A 24,008-nucleotide genomic window follows, 5' to 3' on the forward strand; every position below is an offset into this window, starting at 1 on the left:
ATTATACAAAGAGATTTTTTTTCTTTGTAAAATTCTTAGTTTGTGTTCATCTGATAAATGAAAGTCAAATAGGATGGCACGAGGGTGGAAGTTTTCTTTTAATCCCTTTCCCTGTATTTGTGTGTGTGTGTTCTACTGTGCTGTATTTTAAAGGTCTCGTTCTTCGTGATCCCACGTTTCAAACTTTAGTTAGTGTGTAATGTTGTTGTTAGAGTATAAATAATATCTGTAAAATTATAAAGCTCAAAGTTCAATGCCAAGCGAGATATTTTATTTAACAGAATTCACCTACGATAAACGACCTGTTTGGACTACATCCCTCTAGTTCCTGCAGTAATGACGTCACTAAAACAGTTTTTTGACTAACCTCCACCCACATGAATACACAAAAAAAGGGGGCGTGGTCTAGTTGCGCTCCGACGGAGAAGAGGAAGAGTTGTGTTTGTCACGTCGAGACGCTGTTATTTTCATCTCTGAGTCCAATCACCTTTGTTTGGGCTTCCCAGGGACGCTGTACTTAGAGATCAACGGTTACAAATTATGATTAACTCGTTTCCCGAAAATTATAATCCACATGTAAAACTATGTGCAGCACATTTTGCTGAGGACACCTCAATCTCAATCAGTTTAATGCCGGATTCGCACAAAGATTATTCTTGAAAGATGGAGCAGTTCCCTCTTTGTCTGGAGAAGGCGTTGTTTATGGACCACAACCGGTAAGTGTATTTTATTATTTAAGTTGGTGCGTTTAACAATTTCTGTAACTTATTACACAAAGGGCAACACTGTTTAGTTTTGTTAACTAGATGGTAGGGCTGTGCAAAAAATCGAATGCGAATCACAACACCGGAACCGCTGGCACAATCAGAACTCGTTACCTATTTCTGAAGGAGGAACTTTATAGAACAAGGAAGTCATCAGCCCGTTTTTATGACAGTGAAAACATCGGTATACAGATAGGTGAATTGTGTGAAAAATACTGTGTTTTTTTACACGCGAAACATGAACACGATATATTGCACACTGTAAACACAATCAAAGCTTCAAAAAAACACGAAAAACGTGACCTTTAAATGTTGTTGTTGTACTATATATGCGTTTGATCTGTGCATTTTGTTTTGTTTTCTACCTTTAACAAAACTTCTTTACATCTGTTAGAAAAATAGTACTTTAGAAAAAATTATTTAAAGTTGACCTTTTTTGCTTTTACTCAGGTATGTTTTTGGCCAGATACTTGTACTTTTAATTAAGTAAAATTTTCACTCAGTTAGTGTACTTTTTACTTGAGTCAAATTTTTGAGTACTTTTTACACCTTTGATCATGACGTTATTATAATACATCAACATAACACATTGATTATGAATGGCATGCATAGTTAAAATAGTTTTGTCATTTATGTGCTCTTAAAGTATAATTTAAAAAAAAAAAAAAAAAAAAAAAAAGAAAATTATCAGGGGGAAAAGGCAGGAAATGTTGCAAAGAAGAGTAGTGTAAACAATATCAATATAGAGGTAAAAATCTCAAGTTAACTGGCAACACTGACACCATGGAATGTTTTGCTTGAGCTAACTGCTTATTTATTATCGCTGCTATTATTACTGCTTGTAGTAGGCTATTATTTATATAATTTTACTTTATTTTCTTTAAAATAAATTTACGCTTCTGTAATCAGTTATATTATTACATAATTTCAGATACATTGTTGATTGCTTTTAATTCACCAAAAAGTGTCTTAATGTCTTTTGAAAAAGACCATGACTAGGACTAAAATCTTGCATCCATAAAATGAAATAATTAAAGTTTAGTCATTTTCCACTGTATGTACAAAACTGAAATGAAAAGTATGGGTATGCTAAATAGACTAACTAGCTTGCTAGCTGGCTATCATCTACAAATAAATTACAAAATGTAGCCTTTATTCTGTTGTCTTTGTTGTCTGTTAGACTATTTTAGGCATTTCATATTGCTCATATTCCTCTTTGTTGTAATATTACTTGTCTGTGTTATCAGTTCGGTTCGCTCTGTGTGGGTCCGTTTCACGCTGAATCATGTATGCGCAGTATCATCAGCTCCTCGGTTCTCGAATCGAACGCGTCCGACAGAAACGCTTCAGTGTACTCGTGATCCGAAAACCGATGCAACCGGTTCTTGACTCGAGATCGAGAAACACTCCGACAGTGGGCGTATACGTTCGTTATCTGGCTCTGCTGCACAATTTTCCCCCGGCCTTTATTTAAGACCGGCCTTTATTTATCCGTGTTGACCACGCCCCCGGCCACTATAAGAGGCCCGGGGTTTATTTGACTACTGGATTTTATTTGAGGAATTACGGTATATTATATTATAGTCAAGTTTTGAAAAACCTGCATTTTCAGAATTTTTTTTAGTTGGATGGAAATCTAAAATCTCGCCTAGGGGACCAACAGAGCCTGGGCTGGCCCATTCGCACAAATGATTGCCAAGTAGTTTTTCCACTCTGTGTTGTCAATTAGTCTACTAAGCATGACTTTTATCAAGATATAAAAAAAACAACAACAAGAAGTGTTTGAGGGAAACATGTTTCTTTGTTTGTGTTGTGAGTCTTTGCAGCACGCATGTTCTCAAATTGATGAAGATATTTGTTTTTAATTTGCAGGTATTTTTTTATTTCTATTTCTTTTTCTCTTTTTCTTTTTTTTCATTTGCAGTGCATTGAGCTCTCTTGGCCACCGTAGAATTGCTTCTTAACAGTCTTTACACGTCTACAGGTGCTGTCGGAGACATTAAATGTCATCACACCGAACAGGAACTCATACTAACCCGCTTTTACAGCCTTGTGTTCTTGCTGTTTTTGGATTAGTTTGTTTATCAATTCAGGCTATTTTTTTTGGTGTTTTTTTCCAATTATAGTGTTTTCTAATTTAGTTCAATCAATTGCAGAATAACCAATTAATAGTAATTAATAATACATAATGCCTTCATCACCTGTGGAGACCTGTGTCATGGCAAGATTAATAAGAATGATTTATGAGAATGGGTCAGCTTTTTCTTATTTATTTTTAAACATAAGAAGATACTGCTTGTTATAGTGCATTTATTTCCTTGGTAAGCTCCCAGTTAAAAAAATTATAAAATAAAAACAAACTTGACAAAATATTGTTACTGTTAGGAAAATAACTTTCCTGATGCTATTGGTTTAATTGGATCTTATTATTATTATATAAAATCTTTAGTATAATTTTAAGTGATATTTCATCTTGTTTATCAGTTTATATATATATATATATATATATATATATATATATATATATATATATATATATATATATATATATAAAATCAGTTGAACACATTCAACATGTATGACTAATTATTATAATTTATTCCTCCCTCCCTGAAGGCACTTATTAACACTTGATAGCCGTTGTCCTTCATGCTAGCCCTGACATGTAGACCAGCATGTAGGCTGCAACACTCTACTACACGGCCAGACTTATAATGATTCTCGCCCGACACTATGCTCTTTTTATCATCTGTGAAAAAGGTCACAAGGCTGGAAATTGACAGAGCCATAGGTTTCAGAGAAGGTAAGCTCGCTAAGGGGTATGCATGCGCCATACAATTGTTCAAATAGGAATATGCATTATGATAATAATCTGAAGGCACAATTATAAAACATAAATATTTTTAAAAGGTTATTACAACTGTAAAGCAAAATAAAAATGATTTATTACACAAAGGAAAACTATCTAAAAGAGCATATATAAAAATGTTTTTTTTTTAAATATAGGCTAATGTTTGTTCCTTTTTTATATAATGTAATGTGGATTAAAATTCATCCATAGAGAAAATAATTATTATGGAAAATGTTTCTTAAATTAAGTTTAAAAGTTGTTTACGTTGAAGGCGAGCGACCGTGGTGCTCTAACGTTAGTTGCCTTATAGCCTAATGTTCTGGTGCTTGTATTTAACTTTATTGTTCCCAAGGGGAAATTCTTTTCCACAGCACTGCATTTGTTTAACACACATAACATAACCAACATAATAAAAGATTAATAGAAAAAAAGAACAGTGTAGATAAAACTCAACAATGTCTGTTGTTAAGGTATGTGATGGCTGAGGGAGTCAGGCTTCTTCCAAAGTTTAATAAGCTTATCCTTGTTAGTAACCAAACAACCATGCTCTTCGGGTAATATATGGAAACTAAACAATAGACTTATATTATTATTTTTTGAAAACAAATAAAATCCCTCTGTCTAAAAGTAAAAGGAATGGATATGTCAAATAAAGGGAAGTGGGAATGGTGTAAATATGAAACAAAGAGGTTGGCAATTGAAATGGGGAAAAGCATGTCAAAAACAAGTAAACAGAAAGAAATACTGAAAAGGATTAACATACTCTGGGGTAAGACTAATGCTTCGGAGCAAGAACTAACTGAGTTGAACTCCCTCCAAAAACAGTTGGATGAAATTTATTTAGAAAAAGCAAGTGGAGCCTTTGTATGATCCAGGGCTAGATGGATCGAAGAATGTGAGAAGAGCAGTCTAAAAAAAGAATCTGCAAATTAAAAAAATGACATAGTCATAGAAGACCCTAGCCAAATAAATGAGGAAGTTCAACTCTTTTACTTTGACTTGTATAGCTCAAATTTCCACAAAGAGGACTGTGAATCCTTTTTTACTCTGATTAAGAGCTGACTAAGAATGACAAAATTTTTTACTCTGATTAAGAATGACAAAAAAAGGTTAAAGGCACACTAAATTTGCAAGAAATAGAAAATGCCCTGAAAAAAATTAAAAATGGGAAGTCACCTGGAATTGATGGGTTGACCTTGGAATTTTTTACATTTTTTTGGGAAGATATCAAAGAATTGTCATTGAATGTATTTATTGAATGTATACCAGAAGGATGTCTTACTCCAAAAATGAAAACTGGCATAATAACCTTACTCCCCAAAACAAAAAGATATAACAAATTTAGACAATTGGAGGCCTATTACGTTGCTCTGCGATGATTATAAGTTATTAGCGTTAATATATGCAGTAGTAGATAGTAGATGAAACTCAGTCTGCGTTTATAAAAGGTAGAAGTATACATAATAATGTGAGATTAATATTGGACATGCTGTGGAGGCTGGGAGGCTGCTGTGGAGGAGGCATTTGAGCGCAAGAGCCTTAAGTACACAGAGTTGGCAGCTGATGCTGAGCAATGCGGATGGAAATCCAAGGTCTGCCCAGTGGAAGTCGGCTGCAGAGGCTTCGTGGGCAAGTCAACCATCAGGCTGCTTAAGGAATTGGGAGTGCAAGGTCAAATCCTACGCCGAACCATCAAAGCCCTCTCAGGTGCAGCAGAAGAAGCAAGTCGATGGCTTTGGGTGAAAAGGGGAGACTCCAACTGGGCCCCTAATATTACCTGAGGCATTGAGGGGTTGAAAGCAGAGGGGGGCACACCTGGGACGCCAGGTGCTGCCGATGAGCCCTCTGGAGGTGTCGTGGGCCTATCATTGAAACACCAGAGAAGGAGGGTGCCCACCTGATGACCCCGATGAAGCTAAAACCCCCATTCTCATCCCACTCAACCACCATCACAGTGAGGAAATTACACCGATGGATGCATCGTCACCACTCATACCTCAGGTCTTAAAAATGGGATTGCTTCACCTAGTCCTAAAACATAACTAATTTAATAAATGGGTTTTTATAAAGGTGTGAACCAAATGCTCCATTCCATTAGAATAACAAAGGAACAGTATTCCTAAGGAAAGTCTTGTAGATTGCAGGATCCTAACAGTATCTGTTGTTTGTAGCCCTTTTATCTTTAAAAGAAGAAGTAAAGATTCTTACAAGGGTTAAGATTGTTTGAAGGATGGCATGTTAAAATCGCTATTGAAGAACTATTACACTAGCATTTTCAATAAATTGTTCTCCCCACAAAAAACTTGGTCAAGCCTACTTAATTTGAACATGCACTCCCCCCACCCACAATTCCTGCCAGCCCAGGACTCAAACTCACAACCTTTCGATTGGGAGTGGCCTAATGGTTAGAGAGTCGGACTCCCAATCGAAAGGTTGTGAGTTCGAGTCCTGGGCTGGCAGGAATTGTGGGTGGGGGGAGTGCATGTACAGTTCTCTCTCCACCCTCAATACCACGACTTAGGTGCCCTTGAGCAAGGCATCGAACCCCCAACTGCTCCCCGGGCGCCGCAGCATAAATGGCTGCCCACTGCTCCGGGTGTGTGCTCACAGTGTGTGTGTGTGTGTTCACTGCTCTGTGTGTGTGCATTTCGGATGGGTTAAATGCAGAGCACAAATTCTGAGTATGGGTCACCATACTTGGCTGAATGTCACTTCACTTTCACTTTCACTTTTTCACTTTCACTTTTTCACTTTCACTTTCACTTAATTTTTTGTTTAAGAGAAATCTAGTAAATGGGCGAGCCACCCAAAAGACTGCTCAGCAAAAATACAGTAAAGATGATGATACACAGGGCAATTCTTTAGGTTAGAAGAAGCAGTATGCACTGGCCTGTCTAGTCAGATATTGTTTTGACAAGAAGTTAAAGTGGATCATAAAGTGTCAGTTTCTGTATTTACATCCAGAGATGAGAAATGGGTGAGTGAGGGAAAAGACTATGACACTCCAGAAAAAAAGAAGGGTGAAAGGGAGTGTAGGTTTTGCCTAAAAGTAACTGGTAGAGCAATTGGTGGCACACAGGTAGTAATATCTAGGTTAGATGTAATAAAGGAATGATCAGAGATGTATAGAGGTTTTCCCAAATATTATCTGTAATTAGGGCTGCACAATTAATCGAACATGATTAATCGTGATTGTCATGCACATATAGTTAGTAAAGCCAGTTCGGTGATTAGTAGTAAATCTCCATCAACTGCTTTCAGGTGGAACAGCATTTCCTACAGAGTCGTATTTCTCTGATAACCTATGCAAAATCACATTCATAATCGCAGACAATATAATTGTAGGATTATGAAATCAACGAAATTGATCGCGATAATGACAGCTGTTTGCGTATCTTCTCAGTGAATTATGGCTCTGTGTAGTAAATGCTGCTCCATCTGAGAGTACATGAAAATACCACATTTAATTACGTTTTAATTCCAAATTCACTTCATAACATCAGCCTAGTGTTTAAAATAAATCCTTCTGTGAGATGATGTGGCTTCTTTAACAGAATAATTAAGGCACACAATATTTAATTGTATTCTAAGCAGTGATAAAGACTATGTCGATTAGCATTTCATTATAGATGTACTTTATTATGATGCAAATTATAATAAGAAGAACAAAGATAAACCATATATTGCCATAGTCATGTGTTTATTAGTCACGTTAAATGAATGAAAGCAGTTAAATCTTCTGTTTATTCATCTGCAGCTATAGGCATTTTATGGATTTCTTCTTCGGGGCATATTTGGATTTTCAGCGTGAGAACGCCCTCTGGCCTTTGAATGGAGATTTACTGCTGATCACAGAACCGTGCTTCACTGAAAGATATGCATGACAATCGCTGCTCCTGCCTAATCGCGATTTAATTTTGATTACTTGTGAAGCCCTATCTGTGATACATTTACATGTGTAAATTAAGTAAAGCTGGTTGCCTGATTTGTTAATGCTTGTGGTGGTAAGCTATTTGAGATTGAATGAAGCTAGGAGTGGAAGTGGAAGTATGCAGTCTAAGGCTTCTCCAGATGGATTTTGAAGTCACCAAAGACTACAAGTGGACTGCCATCCACAGAGAATGAGGAAGGCGATAAATCATTACACTATGGAGTTTAATAGGATCTGTTACCATAATAGCCTGAAACTCAAAAATATTTTTTATTGCATAGGGAAGAGTGGGTTGAGTATTTCCAATTATTAGAAATGAGAAGACCAGTACCCTACCAGTCTGATGGGTGTGAGAAAGGGAAGTTATTAAAGAGAACAGCAGGGGCTGTGGTGTTCTCCTGGATGAATCCAGGTCTCAGTCAAGCCCAAGATACTAAGAATAGACTGAGAAGCAATGGGCAAAATGAAGTTTGTTGACAGTGACTGATGATTCCAGAGACCCACAGAAAATGACAGAGGTGCAGCTGAAGAAATGCAGATAGGATGGAGCTTAGCAAGATTGAGTTACAATCTGCGTGTGATGTTAGAGCAATGTTGAAAGAGAACAAAAATGAATTGGAAACATACTACCGCCTACCCGACTCTGCCTGAGAGGTAAGGAAAAATACACTTGAGATTATATTTTTCATGCTTTTATAAAAAAGGGAACATATCAACTCAAATTTTGCACATATCACTTGGAGTATATCAGAGACGATGAGAGAACTCCTTAATAGGTTACTGATAACGGTATATAACTAAATTTTTTAATTTACTTCCTAAATATTATTTCTCTTGTGACCCAAATAGGGGTGAACTGGCCATCTGGTTGTTCGACAGCTGTCGGCCTGGCTGGTGCGTCATCAAAGAAAAAGTGTCAAATTAAGTGATGTTGACGGCCGACAAAGGGGGAAGCTAATGCAATCTTTTTTTGCTTGTATAAATTAAAACTACTGACATGAAGGAGAGAGGACTAGTGGCAAGCAAACAAATTGTGAAGATAACGGTGTTTGGAAGAAGCTAAAAGAAATGAAAACAAAAGCAAACAGTTACATCAGGTTACCTTTGCCCATCTCTCTCGCTATAGAGCACGTAGCCTATAGTAAAATCCCAGTACACTCCTAGTCCCACCCACTATGTATTGTCTGACATGAATATTCCATTCATTCATAAAGACCCAGAATTCTGCAACAGGTTACACTTAAGAGATATTGAGTTAGAAAATAGAGTAAATGAAGTAGCCTATAAAGTGATTGCCCTGATCACCATGACACACACAGAGACATATGAATACTAAAAATTTAAGAATTCTGTTTCAGGTTTCTAGATTTTATGTTTATTATTATGTCATATACATTTTTCCTTTCTGCTATTTTTATTTAGATTTCAAAAATTTAAATTCATATAATAATACATTTATTTCAATTCCCTGCTGAAAAAACAACAACAATAGAAACCATCAATATAATTTTGAATGGTTTTACTCGTTATAATAAAAATCGTATTGTTTTTTTTTGTGTTCATTTTAATGGATCCTATTGATCTTAGATTGATAACAGAAATCATAAATTTGTGGGTTTGTTGCATCTTCATTTACTGCGTGCCTCTGATCTGCACGCACTTCTCCAGCAGGCACTTTCACCTGTCTTCCACAAAGAGTCGCGTGCTCATTTTCCGTTTTACTGGCTGACTGACTCGCTTGTTTATCAATCTCTTTATTGAATGATTACTTCAGATTAATATATTTATGAGAGTAAATATGATTTCACAAGGATTTAAAATACCTAACTGAAAAGAACATGATGTTAAGCGAGAGGTTTTTGTTTATGGATCAAAAGAAGGTCCCGCTGCACAAACTGTGCACCTCAGTGGTAAGAATGATATCCTACTTTAAGTCTTTAATCTTTTTCTTCTTTTATATATATATATATATATATATATATATAGTACAGACCAAAAGTTTGGACACACCTTCTCATTCAAAGAGTTTTCTTTATTTTCATGACTATGAAAATTGTAGATTCACACTGAAGGCATCAAAACTATGAATTAACACATGTGGAATTATATATGGAATTATATACATAACAAAAAAGTGTGAAACAACTGAAAATATGTCATATTCTAGGTTCTTCAAAGTTGCCACCTTTTGCTTTGATCACTGCTTTGTACACTCTTGGCATTCTCTTGATGAGCTTCAAGAGGTAGTCACCTGAAATGGTCTTCCAACAGTCTTGAAGGAGTTCCCAGAGAGATGCTTAGCTCTTGTTGGCCCTTTTGCCTTCTGTCTGCAGTCCAGCTCACCCCTAAACCATCTCGATTGGGTTCAGGTCCGGTGACTGTGGAGGCCAGGTCATCTGGCGCAGCATCCCATCACTCACCTTCTTGGTCAAATAGCCCTTGATGCCTTCAGTGTGACTCTACAATTTTCATAGTCATGAAAATAAAGAAAACTCTTTGAATGAGAAGGTGTGTCCAAACTTTTGGTCTGTACTGTATATATATATATATAATAGCGTGCAATATGTCCCAACTGATCACAGTGAAAACATCTCAAATCACTTTCTGCCTTTTGTTTTACTTCGAAAATTCGGAAGTGAAGCAGGAACATTTGCTCCAGTATTCAAAGGGCTCAAAGCCTTCACCAATGAGTCCAACTGACTCAGTTGTGCTTCAATAAGAGCTCTAAGTTTTGAATATTCTGACTGATTAACACTTTTGGGCTCACTAAGCACCTTAACTTGGTTAAGGGCTCTGCGCCCTTCATGCCACTTCCCGCCGAAACGGGTGTGGCCCAACCCTATAAAAGGAGCTCGAAAAGGCTGACTCACCTGATTTATTTCATAGCCGAAGCGAACCAGAGTGAATCGTACGCACGGCAGAGAACGCAGTACTCGTTCCCTCTACTAGAGAGAACCGAGGTTACGTTAGTAACCGAGTACGTTCTCTTACGAGAGTTCTCTCGTACTGCGTCTTAGCTAAGACGCTACGGGAGCCCCATGTAAAGCGCCGTGCGCGCAGGGATCACACAGCAATAAACCTGGAAGCAACGCCCAGGATTTACAGTGCACAGTCACCCGAGGGACTCACAGAGAGTCCAGGACAGGAGGGGGGGAACCCTCCGTCCCATATCTAGCCGCACCCGTAGATGCGGCAATATGACATCACACAGTCGAGGCAAAGCCTGACCAATGTGGCAATGCGGGTCTTACGCAATACTGCCCATATAACAGTTGGCAGCGCATAACGCTCGCGATCTCAGAGTTGCAATCAGGGCCCTGATTCGACTATACCGACAGCAGCCTTGCTTGCAAGGCGGGAACCTCCAGGTTATAGAACCTGATAAATGTAGACGGCGAGGCCTAACCTGCCGCCATACATATATCCTGCAAGGAGATCCCCGTAGACCACGCCCACGACGAGGCAACGCCCCTTGTGGAGTGTGCTCTGACGCCCATTGGGCACTGAAGGCCCCTGGAAGCGTAAGCTAACGCTATGGCGTCAACTATCCATCTGGATAGAGTCTGTCTCGAAACAGCCATTCCCTTGGAACGTCCACTGAACGAGACAAACCGCTGCTCAGTCTGTCTAAAGACAGCGGAGCGAGACACATAAGCTCTTAAAGCCCTAACAGGGCAAAGAAGACTCGAGTCTCCATCCTCTCCTGACACCGACAGGGCAGACAGGGCAACAACCTGAGCCCGAAACGGCGTGTTGAGGGATTTCGGCACATAACCGTGCCTAGGTTTGAGTATGACCCTTGAGTCATTAGGCCCAAACTCCAAGCACGACTGGCTCACCGAGAGCGCGTGCAGGTCACCCACACGCTTCACTGAAGCGAGAGCCAACAAGAACACTGTCTTGAATGACAGATGCTGGAGGCTAATCGTTTGGATAGGCTCAAAAGGGGGACCCTTCATGGCCTCCAAAACCGTCGCGAGGTCCCATACAGGGACTGACGGAGGTCTGGGAGGATTCAGCCTCCTAGCTCCTCTAAGGAAGCGGATGACCAAATCGTTCCTTCCTATTGACTGACCGAGCGCTGTCTCAGAAAACGCTGCGATGGCCGCCACATAAACTTTGAGCGTGGATGGGGCTCTGCCCTTATCCAACAGCTCCTGTAGGAAGGAGAGAACCTCCGTCACCTCACAACTAAGGGGTGAACATCCCCGAGCTGTGCACCAGCTGGAGAACACCGACCACTTCGAGGCATACAGCCGTCGTGTCGACGGAGCTCTAGCCCGAGTGATGGTATTTAGCACTCCCACTGAGAGATCAGCGGGTAACCGTTGAGCACCCACACATGGAGGGACCACAACTCCGGTTGAGGGTGCCAAATCAAGCCCCTGGCCTGCGAGAGGAGGTCCCTCCTCAACGGCACTGGCCACGGGGCGGTGCCTGCTAACTGCATCAAATCTGGGAACCATGGTTGGTTCTTCCAAAATGGTGCTACAAGCAGTATTGAACATCTCGTTTCTCTCACCCGTTCTATCACCTGCGGAAGGAGGGAGACGGGGGGGAAAGCCTAAAGCGGGAAGCACGTCCATCCCCGTGACAGCGCGCTTTCGTTCTTGGAAAAGAACGCGGGGCAGTGAGCGTTTTCGTGGGACGCGAAGAGGTCCACCTCCGCCCTGCCAAATCTCTCCCACAACAGCCGGACTGTTTGCGGGTGTAGAGACCATTCGCCCGTGGGAATGTTGTTTCTGGACAGCCTGTCTGGACCCAGATTCTGTAGCCCAGGTACATGAACTGCCCTCAGCGAGCGCAAGTTGTGCTGAGCCCAAACCAGGAGGCGTTCCGCCAACCTGTACAGGTTTCGGGACCCGAGACCATCCTGGCGATTTATGTAGGACACCACAGACATGTTGTCCGAACGGACTAAGACGTGGTGGCCCTTGATTCGGGGACAAAAGCGCGTCAGCGCGTTCTCCACTGCCAGCATTTCCAGACAGTTGATATGTTGGAGCTTTTCCCGTTCTGACCACAGCCCAAAGGACGGTCTGCCCTCGAGCAGCGCTCCCCATCCCGAAGTGGAGGCGTCCGTCGACACCATCTTCACTTTCGAGGAAGTCCCCAGGCTTACACCTGATTGGTACCAGTCGTTCGCTGTCCAGGGTTTCAGGGCTGTAATGCAGCTCTGATTGACCCTGAGACACAGCCGACCAGATACCCGCGCTCTCAGCCAGAACTGCAGGGGGCGCATGCGGAGCAGGCCCAACTGAAGAACTGGAGATGCTGAGGCTATGAGACCCAGCATCTTCTGAAATTCTCTGAGCGAAACAGTCGCGCCGCAGCGGAGAGAACTCGCTGCGCGCTGAGTGCCCAACACGCGCTGTGGTGACAGCCGTGCCGTCATGGAATGTGAGTCCAGAGCTATACCCAAAAACAGTATCGTTTGACTGGGGTTCAGCGAACTCTTCGTCCAGTTGACACTGAGGCCGAGTTTCTCGAGGTGATCGAGTAAAATGGCCCCGTGTTCCACGAGCTCCGCTCGTGACTGAGCCAGAATCAGCCAGTCGTCCCAATAGTTCAGCACTCGCATGCCTCTGAGTCCATGCGTCCATGCACCTCGTAAACGCACGAGGAGCTACGGACAAGCCGAACGGCAGGACTGTAAACTGGTATGCCTGGCCCTCGAAGGCGAATCTCAAATATTGCCTGTGACTTGACGCTATCTGTATTTGAAAATACGCGTCCTTCAGATCTATTGACATGAACCAGTCTCCTCTGCGAATATGCGCGAGGAGTTTCCTGGTCGTAAGCATTCTGAAACTGTGTTTCACCAATGCCTTGCTCAGCTGTCTTAGATCCAGTATGGGCCTGAGACCCCCGTCTTTCTTGGGCACTAGAAAGTATCTGCTGTACAGCCCCCCCCTCGCTTTGAGCTTGAGACACAGGCTCTACAGCCCCTTTGCTCAACAGTTTTGATATTTCGGCCCGAAGTATGTGTGCTACTTCTGTTTTGACCGCAGTTTCGACGCGCACTAAAAAGTGCAGAGGGCGTCGAAAAAACTGTAGTGAGTAGCCTCTCTTTATAATGTCTAGCGCCCAATCCGGAACCCCTGGAAGCGCTGACCATGCATCTGCATGAACGGCTAGGGGTTGGATGCGAAGCGTGCTCTGTTGCTGGGCAACGGCAGCACTTCGATGCGCTCTAACATGGGCGCTAAACATGTGACATATGAGGCGGGGAGCCCGCTGATCACAGCGGGCAGATCGCTCGTCCTTGACCCCCCCATGGTGCTTAACCGAGTGAGGGAGGGCTGAGCGGGTCCCGTGGGACTCGTGCTGTCTGTGAGTAATTGTGGGCTGTAAGCGTGCACATTTACTGCTTTAGACTCGCTGTCTGCCTGGGCAGAACGAACGTGCATGGGTTTCGTTTTTACAGAAACCACATGACGCGTGTGACATAGTGTTTGTGGGCACTGAGGAGTGGGCACGTTTACTATGCAGTGCGTGCGATCGACTTGAGTCGCTTTTATGGGCGCGAGCCCTGTGTGAAGGGCTGTGCTTATATGTGGAGATGGGCACTGAGCCGTGGGCATCGTCACTACATTTATAGCACCATCGGCCGTGGCCGGGACACCAGAAATTACACCTTTTTCGGGAAATATCTGGGTAGCCATGATAACGGTTTTTGTGTGCAGGCAAGCGGGCAACCGTACAGGCTTGCGCATTTCAAAAGTCGCTGAAACAGTCACAATCCCTGGAACTGAAACAACGGCGCGCTTGGGTGAGAGTTCGGCCGCGGCGACTCGTACACCGGCGCTTTCCTAGGATGGCTTCGGGGCTTCCGGCTTCCTCGCAGAACCGGAGCGCTTGCCATGTCTGAGAGCGTCAGCCCTAGATGCCTCTCAGCTACCGTAGCGGAAGCCATAACTCGTCCCATGGCTTGTGCAGCGGATTTAGTAGCGAAGCACTCCTAAAATCCGCGAGACAGATAGCCTCAGGTCCCATCTCGTCCAGTTTACAGAGGAGATCACCCTGGAATATCTGCAGCCATCGTGTGTAGTGCAGACGCAGCCTGCTCAGCAGCAGAAAAGATTCGCGTGAGCAGAGATGACGTCATGCGGCAGGCTTTAGATGGCTACACCGCTTTCGTCCGCCGTCCAGCAGAGGGCGGGCAAAGGTGCGTCTCTATCGCCTGTTCCAACGGCGGAAGTGACTGGTAGTTCCTGTTTTTATCATCATCCAGTGCGGAGAATGCTAGTGAGACAGACGAACGAGTTTGCGCTGAATATGGAGCGTTCCAAGCCTTTGCCACCTCTTCGTGAAGCTCAGGAAGAAATGAGGCGGGCTTTGAGAAGTATGCTCATCCGAAAGGAAACTACCATCCAGCCGGGAACGAGAGGGGGGGCGCTGGTGCAACCCACTCGAGGCCGAGACTCGTCGCGGCCAGCGTGAGCACTCGCCTCGGCTCCTTCTCGATGTCAGCTCGTTTGCTGGGCTTCTGAGCAGAAGGCGCGAGATCCCCGGAGCTCGCCCAGCCCTCACTGCCCGAAGCTAGCAAAGAGCACGTGTCCTCTTCCCCCGACGCGGCCCTGAGATCGACTTCCTCGGACGACGCGGCGGTAGACAGGGGGCGCTGCCCATCGGGAAGCGATGCAGGGAAGGCCGGTGAAGCAGGGCGAACCGGCGAGCTCGGTTGAGCTGGAGGCGGTTCAGGTAAACGCTGGGAGCGGCACTTTTTACGGCGCAGCGGAGGATGCAGGCTCGGAGAAGAATGCCAGGCGAGTCCTCAGAGTCACCATTGGCAACAGCTCGCAGTGAGGGCATCCGCCGTCAGCGAGCGCGAGCGCTGCATGATCCTCACCCAGGCAGGAGACACAGATGACGTACCGGTCTCCCTCGCTGAGTGGAGCTCTGACGAGCCGCAGGAAGGCATCTTAAAAAAGACACAAGCTCTTTTACGAGTGTGTGTCGCAGGGCGAACACACACAAGGATATAAAAGGATATAGGCGCCGGAGAGCGCAGCAGGAACGGCAGTGGAAGGCGGCGAAGGCCAGCAGCTTCAGAAGTGGCTCGTCCCGTTGAGATGCTTATCAGACGGCGTTTGCTTCCTTCGTGATCCAACGATGCGTGAGCTTCGCTGAAGAGATGAAAAATCAGGTGAGTCAGCCTTTTCGAGCTCCTTTTATAGGGTTGGGCCACACCCGTTTCGGCGGGAAGTGGCATGAAGGGCGCGGAGCGCCCTTATTGGTCTGATGTTGCATCAGCCTGCGCTTGATAGGCTGTGCAGTTGCCGCAGAGCATCAATGAGCGAGCGAGCCGTCTCGCCTATGACTGTGTGCTGCTGCAAATGCGCTTTACAAAAATTCAAAATTAAGGATAATTTTTTGCTTCAGTATTTCGTGAAAAGAGACTTTTCCCGTAGCGTCTTAGCTAAGACGCAGTACGAGAGAACTCTCGTAAGAGAACTAGTCTGCCAAAAGGGCCGTTCCCATTTTTTTTGGCCCAATTACCAATTTAAGTACCTGGGTGGACTAGACGATAAGCTCAAAACCAAAGATTCAAACCAAAAAAATAAGCTGAAACTCAAATACAAAAAGAGCAACATATGGGTTCCGTAGAGCTATCTCCAAGATCCAAGAAAATCCACATGGGAACCTCTCACAAACAAACGGTAAAAGTGTCTATTTTCGCCAGACAGAAACAAACGCACCTACTGTTCTCGTTCCTACTGCTGATCTTTATACATAACCTATTAACCTATTATAAGCTATTCATGACTTTACTCCCTAGATATCACCTGCCACACTGTTATTGTTTATGATACATATTCAAAGAAACAATTGAAGTGCTCCTCACCAGCTGTTCCACCTTTTCATACTGAAAGAACTGAGGAAAGGAGCTCTTCACAGGCTCTACCGTGATATTCATCTTTCCATCTGTCATTAACTGGTCTAGTCAGTGGTCATAAGCTTCACAGGACACGTCCATGTGTCTCAGAGTGAAGTTTAATCTGCGGAAATATAGAAACCATCACACTGGAACAAAAGGTCAAGGTTTTTGTTGGTTAGCATGGGTCTGTTAGCCCCAAAAACATAATTCTTAGACTATGGACAAAATTGAGAATAACCATGTATAATAGCTAAAAATGTCATTATATTAAAGCACATGAGTTTCCTAATGTATACTACTAATGGCTTTATATATTTAAGCATTTATATATTTTTTTGTATTTATTTAGTAATTATTTTATTTGAATATATTTGAATGTATTTAAGAAAAACATGTTTTTCCCATTGTATACTAATTACATTTATGCATTTAGCAGACACTTTTATCCAAAGCGACTTACAGCACATTCAGGCTATACATTTTTATTAAATTTTTTACCAGTATGTGTGTTCCCTGGGAATTGAACCCACAACCTTTTGTGCCACTAACGCAATGCTCTACCACTGAGCCACAGGAACACTAAATGTTTTATTTTATTATATATGTACTAATTATTGTATTTATTTAATTTATTAAATATTCTTTCAAGCAAAATATATAATAGCTACTATTTGATTGCATTTGATGTTCCTCCTAATAAATACAAACTTACTTATTATTTGTGTAATTTAATATATTCCTTTATTAATTTTATGTATTATTGCTGACAGTTACAATGATGAATGCAAGCAAATAAGATGATAAGTGATATGAATGTCTTGGTGGGGCTAGTAATAGGCCGTTCTTACCTCTTTTCTATGGAGATGTAGGTTGTGCTGGGGTGCGGCAGGTTGCTCTGTATAATGTTCTGAACAGAGCGTCCGTAAGATTGTCATCATAACACACTGGGAAGGGAAGTACAAAAACATCCTAAACAAATAACTAATTCATATAATTCAAGCTTTCATCATGCTCAATGAGAGCACTTTCATCTATTCATTCATTATGTTAATAGTCTCTCCAGTCTGTGGCAGTTGTTTAGGCAATGAATTAATTGTATAATTATGGGTCTGCCGCGATCACAAATGTGGTATTATCATGAAAGTCCACTATTTCTGCGTCAGTCCAGCAGAACTCCAAATCAGCATCTAGGGAGAGTTGAAATATTAGGGGAAATGAGATGACAACCACACATTGACTTTCACAAGTCCTAGCGCACAAGTCAGCATCACTGGTATTATGAGTGTTAGGAAGCCCTGTGTGTTATATTTTTCAACTGCCCTCAGATAGACACTACTTCCCACTTACAAATGGATTCAACAGGAGGTGAGCAGCGCAGCTCTGATAGGTATAACTGGACATGTTACGGTCTGGCTCTAAACCACACCAATTAGCATCTCACACCTGATTCTCCTTGAATTCTTATGCCGCACCTTTATTTCGCTCTCTGTTGGATGTATAGAAGGGAAATCAAAAGATGAAGGAAAGGCAATAAAAAGGGACTTAAAGTATTTACGGAAACTACCTACCATGAGTGATGGTTTGAATAAAATGCCAGACTTCTTGGATTACATCAGCGAGCTCATGATTTACTTGAGAGACTTTATCTTTTCGACATATGATGATGCTGCCATTTAGACTTGTTTATATTTTAAGTCAGAGAACATTAAGTGAATAAATGAGCTCTTAGAGGCTGCTCAGCATCAAATCAATTTAAATGACAAACTTTGCAGTGTATGTTGCCCAGTGTCACTTGTGCACAGCAGGTTTAAACACACACACACACAATATATATATATATATATATATTTAAAGTTACAGTTAGCTGTATTAGTATTTATTGCCTCTTTTAACGATGTTCCTGTATATTAAATATTTTCATATATGAATACAATAATTTTACTTATTTATTATTAATGTATTTCAATGGAAATTTCATCTATTTAAATTTAAGTTTAAAACATCTATGAAATTCATGGCTTTTTAACACAGTACTGTACACATGTACTGCTAACCGGCTTTACTGACTAAATGTGAATAACAATCGCGAAATCGTGTTCGATTAATTGTGCTGCTTAACATCCTGATGTGATGTTAATGTTTAACTAGGGGTTCAGTGTGCTGCTTGTCCCCTTTCTCTGACACATAGGCTACTCTGAAGGTCTTCACCAACATCTGCAAAACACAAATATGTTTTCATTTAGTGAGTAAAAAACAAAACAAAAAAAAACAAAAGTTCATCCATCCAAAACAAGCTCTTTATCTTCTGAAACCAATTTCAAAGCAAAATTTACTGCGAAATGTACTGAGACTAATTCACACGCATGAATGAGTTCACATGAACAATCACATGAACAATCTGACCTAACCTGTACTGGATACTTAATTGTGCATGCTAATGTAGATTTACGTGGGCCATCTAACGTCACTTACAGTAAATTTTATTTAAAATGTTTACATTTTCTTTCTTTTAAATTAAAATGAAAATAATATAAATAATATAAAAAAAATATAAAACATAGACTTTAATGTCTTATTTAATTAATGTAAAATAAAAATTGAAAACAGATAGATCTCTTTATCTTTAACATTTTTCATATTGTACATTTGTAATGTTATTTTGCTCATTCAAATAGGATTCACATACAATATTTCAGTTTTCAGTGTTGTATTTTTAGTTAGACAAAATATGACATTTTGATATTGGTCATTAATTGGTTATTGGCCATGACAAAAAAATAATTATAATCTAATTGGTATCGGGTAGAATTTTTATATTGGCGCATCCTTAGTGCCCAATGTGTTTGTGGACTATGAAGCCTTTTAATCCAGTTCATGCTTGATTTGCATTAATATTTCTTTCTGAAACTTATAAATATTTATCAAATTAGTTCTTAATCATAATCTAGTTGTGCCTTTAAAGCTCCTGCTAGTTCTTTACCAAGCCACAATAATCTGTTGTAATTATCTGTACAAGGGCAGAGTGAAATAATAAGAGTTACTTAGAATAAGAGAGACTTAGAAAAGGTCCAGCACAAATCTCACAGTGTGTTAATGAATACTGTGAGACCATCCGCATAAGGCAATCAAACCACTGGCCTCTCCAGTCTACTCGATACTGAAGTTATAAATCAATGTTCCTCTCACTCAAACACTCCAGAAAGAGCTTTTGTCCGTATCCTGCTAACATCCACTGACACATACACAAACATCAATTCATGAATAAATACAATAATACTGCACACAACAAAAGTATCTTGCGAATAACGTCTGGGTGTAAAATCTGCAAGCCTGTTTTTTTTTTTTTTTTTTTTTTTTTCTGTGGCCTCTGACCATTACAAAGAGACACTGTGAAGATAATGTATTTTTTATTGTCTCTCCAAGCTCTTCTCTCTCTCTTTAAAAATGATGGCTCTATCTGCTTGCACTGGTCTGAGAACATCAATCCAGTCATACCACTCTAATAAAGGAACTTCTTTGCAAAGAAACCTGGCTGTATTACAGAAACATACAGTAAAAAGCTGTATGTTTTGATAGGTAAAAGTTGATAACCTGAATGCACTGTAAGTTGCTTTGGATAAAAGCGTCTGCTAAATGCATAAATAAATAAATTTAATTAATTAATTCATTAATTGTGAATATATTGAATATATTTCAAAACGTGATGGCAAAGCTGAATTTTCAGCAGTCTTCAGTGTCACATGATCCTTCAGATTTTATATGAGAAAATGTATATCAGCAAGGGGATCATCATGATGGACAATCCCTGATACATTATTCTCTTTTATGCTTGCTTTAAAATGTTTCAATCGCACATTTTACTTTAAATTACTTAATCAACTCAATCACATCATGGTGCAGTACACCGTTTTGGCCAGTACTGACATGACAATACTGGTCAGTCCTGTTCCAGCTCCAAGCTCAAGGTCCGTGGCACCTTTATACATGCTTACTTTTGCCAGGATGAAATTGGCCAATAGGAAAGCACCACGCCAGATCTGCAATGACAAACGACACAACTTTGAACAATGTAGCAGAGAAAATGTATGGCATAACCATTCGTCACTGTCCTCACCTTTTTCCTTACGTCCTCCAGAGGTGTTGCCATAGTATGTTTTGTTTAAAACATGTTTATAAAGATGCTAGGTGTTTAAAATCATACAATGTGACAGAACAAATCCATTAAATCCCATACAATGCAACCCTCACCAATCTTAATGATGTCACGGGAACCATTCTCCTCATCAGAATCTTCTCCTCGTCGGTCAGTGTCACTGTGGATTGACTGAGGATAATGGGACATACAGTACTGCATTCCTGTTACAGCTGGTGTATCTGGGCCACCTCACCACATCCAGTTCCCCATCTTCATCCCAAGGAACATTCGATGCTTCAGTGCTCTCACAGACAGGCAACTCACTGCTCAAGACTTTTCACAATCACAATCCCGCAGGATTATGAACTTTGAAGTGAAGACAGGACATACAGATGCAAATCCATTTTCAGATAATATACAAAGGTGTGAACTAACTGATATAACTGTCTTTGAATGGTCACACCAGCCTCAGCTGCAGCAGACACAAAGATGCTGAGTCAGCTATGATGAAGTAATAAACTCTGACTGTGACAGACAGAATGAGAGAGGCTCTTTAGAAATGAGCAGATATGTTATTTCTGTATTGGTCTTTACATCATTTAGATGGATTTGTTTTTGTAGTATTAGTGATAAAAAACACAAAAGGTATTGATTAAACTTTTTTTCTGCTTTAAGAGTCTAATGTAAATTTTTAACAACTGAAAAAAATTAGACTTTTTAAACATGTTTTATTTTTTTTTCTTTCTGTGGTCCATTAATAATGTCAGCCAAGATTTCTTGCAATTCACATTCTTTTTGGCCCTTAGAAAGAAAAAAAATGTTTATTTTGTATATATATTTCTACTGTTTTGGGTCAGTAAGACTTTTTCGAATTCAGTGTCACATGATCATTCAGAAATTATTCTAATGTGCTGATGTAATATTTCTTTGTGCTCAATAAACATTTCCTATTAATATTCAAGTTGAAAGCAGTTGTGATGAATAGTATTTTTGTGGTGATTTTGAAACTGTAAGCATTTATTTAAAATATAAATATTTTGTAGCATCATGAATGTGTTTACTAACTATTTTGATCAGTTTAATGTATCCTTGCTGAATAAAAGTATTAATTTATTTTACATTTACAGGTGCATCTCAATAAATTAGAATGTCATGAAAAGTTAATTTATTTCAGCAATTCAACTTAAATTGTGAAACTTGTGTATTAAATAAATTCAATGCACACAAACAGAAGTAGTCTTTGGTTCTTTTAATTGTGATGATTTTGGCTCACATTTAACAAAAACCCATCAATTCACTCTCAATTCACTCTCAATAAACTAGAATATGGTGACATGCCAATCGGCTGATCTGACAGTTGTCCAGAAGACAATCACAATCCCTTCACAAGGAGGGTAAGCCACAAACATTCATTGCTAAAGAAGCTGGCTGTTCACAGAGTGCTGTATCCAAGCATGTTAACAAAAAGTTGAGTGGAAGGAAAAAGTGTGGAAGAAAAAGATGCACAACCAATGAAAATTGTCAAGCAAAATTGAATCACTTGCAGATGTCTGATTGCACATGTTGGAAGTCCAGCCAGAAGAGCATTTCAATAGTCCAGCCTAGAAATGACAAAGACCTGGGTGAGAAACTGTGTTGCATGCTCTGTTAGGAAGGGTCTGATTTTCCTGATGTTGTTGTGTAGTACAAACCTGCATGATCGTGCTGTTTTTGCAATGTGATCTTTAAAGGTCAGCTGATAATCAATGATCACCCCAAGATTCCTGGCTGAACTCGATGAGATTATTGATAAACCCATTTGGATGGTAAACTGTTGCTGGTATTTTAAAAATATCTCACTGATTCCAGAGTTTTGAAAGGTAGTGTATCCATGAGTATATTATATTGTATTTTATTATCTGCATTTAGCATTATTATTCCAGGCTGTTAAAGGCACAACTGACTAGCAACTCATTTTTGAGTTTACAACCTTGCAGTTGTACAACACTTAATCAAAGAATACTGCATTTAAAATATACTCTAATCGTACAAATAACTGAGACATCAGAGATTTGAATGGGATATGATGAGAAAAGCAGTGACAGATAAAAGATGTATAAAAATACTAGAAATGGAGTCTACAGGGCTTGGATCAATGTGTTCAAAACGGAGAGAGTGAAGCATACAAATCAGTCTGGATGATTTTAATTAGTAATGGACTATGTTTAAAAGTTAGATTGAGAAAGCATAGGCATATAACTTTTAATCAAAAGTTTAAAACTGTGATTTTGGCCTGATGGATTTGGAACAGTATGCATTTTATTATTCAAGAGCAGAACCGTAAGGCTCAGTTTCAAAGTGTCAGCTCCAGTCTAGCGTAGTAAAGGTCACCTCATCTAAGGCATTCAAAATCTGTCTCCCTTTGTTTTTCTTAGAATAATGATAAGCCGTGTATGGTAGAATTTCATCTTCAACTGAGCCTAGCTGCTCTGGTGAGGATAATGAATCACAGCCAATACAACATCAGGGTTTTAAGGACCACAATAGGCCACACAGCATTGATGTCCATGAATTTAGAAGACTTTGAAATGTTATAAAATAAAATAACCCCCCCCCCCAGCCATAACATTAGTACGAATTGCCATGTTTATTAAGTAACAGAAAAAAATAAGTATCAAGTAACAGAAAAAAAATATATATAGCAAGCAACAAAAAAAGGTGTATAGATAATAGACTATCTATCAGAATAACATACTAACATACTTATAATATGTACTGTACTCAGTATGCAAATTAAACACAAAATGCATGAAATGTTCAAAATGTGCCACAATGTTCAAATTTATTTCTGTGATGGCAAAGCCAAATTTTCAGCAGTCATTACCAGGGCTGGACCAGAATATTCGATTATTTTAATATTCGTTCGGTGGGTTGGCACTCCATTTTCAATTTTGAGATTCAAATATTCTCTCGAACCCCTGCATTTATGTGCCACACTTCAAAGTCAACCAGAGAGAATGAGAGAGAGCGAGCGAGAGAGAGAGAGAGAGAGAGTCATTTGCCCTAACTATCAAGACATTAGATTAGAAAGACAGTTTATCCCAAATTTGAAACACTTTGCCCTGACTTGAAAATGTTCAACAAGAAAAAACAAAAACAAGATTGTATCTTACTTGCAGTAAGATACATTGATGCCTTTCATAAAAAGAGGGAGGAGTAAAAAAAAGAAGTGATGCGCCTTCACACACACACACACACACACACACACACACACACACACACACACACACACACACACACACACACACACACACACCACTGAATTTTAAATAGTTCATAGAATAATATGAATAATATCAATGTTGATTTGTCCTATTTTAATAATATATACATACATTTTTTTATTTTTATTTATCTATTTATTATTATTATTTTATTTGTGTGTGTTTATATATATGTGTGTGTGT

The 24,008-nt window shown here is 40.3% G+C and overlaps 1 pseudogene; it reads right to left on the reverse strand.

Annotated features, from left to right (window-relative positions):
- Positions 1-23,730, reverse strand: part of LOC132148742 (methyltransferase-like protein 22) — a 31,685-nt pseudogene extending 7,955 nt beyond the window's left edge.
- Positions 23,731-24,008: the final 278 nt, after the last annotated feature.

This window comes from Carassius carassius, chromosome 9 (assembly GCF_963082965.1).
Source record: "Carassius carassius chromosome 9, fCarCar2.1, whole genome shotgun sequence".
Lineage (NCBI taxonomy): Eukaryota > Metazoa > Chordata > Actinopteri > Cypriniformes > Cyprinidae > Carassius > Carassius carassius.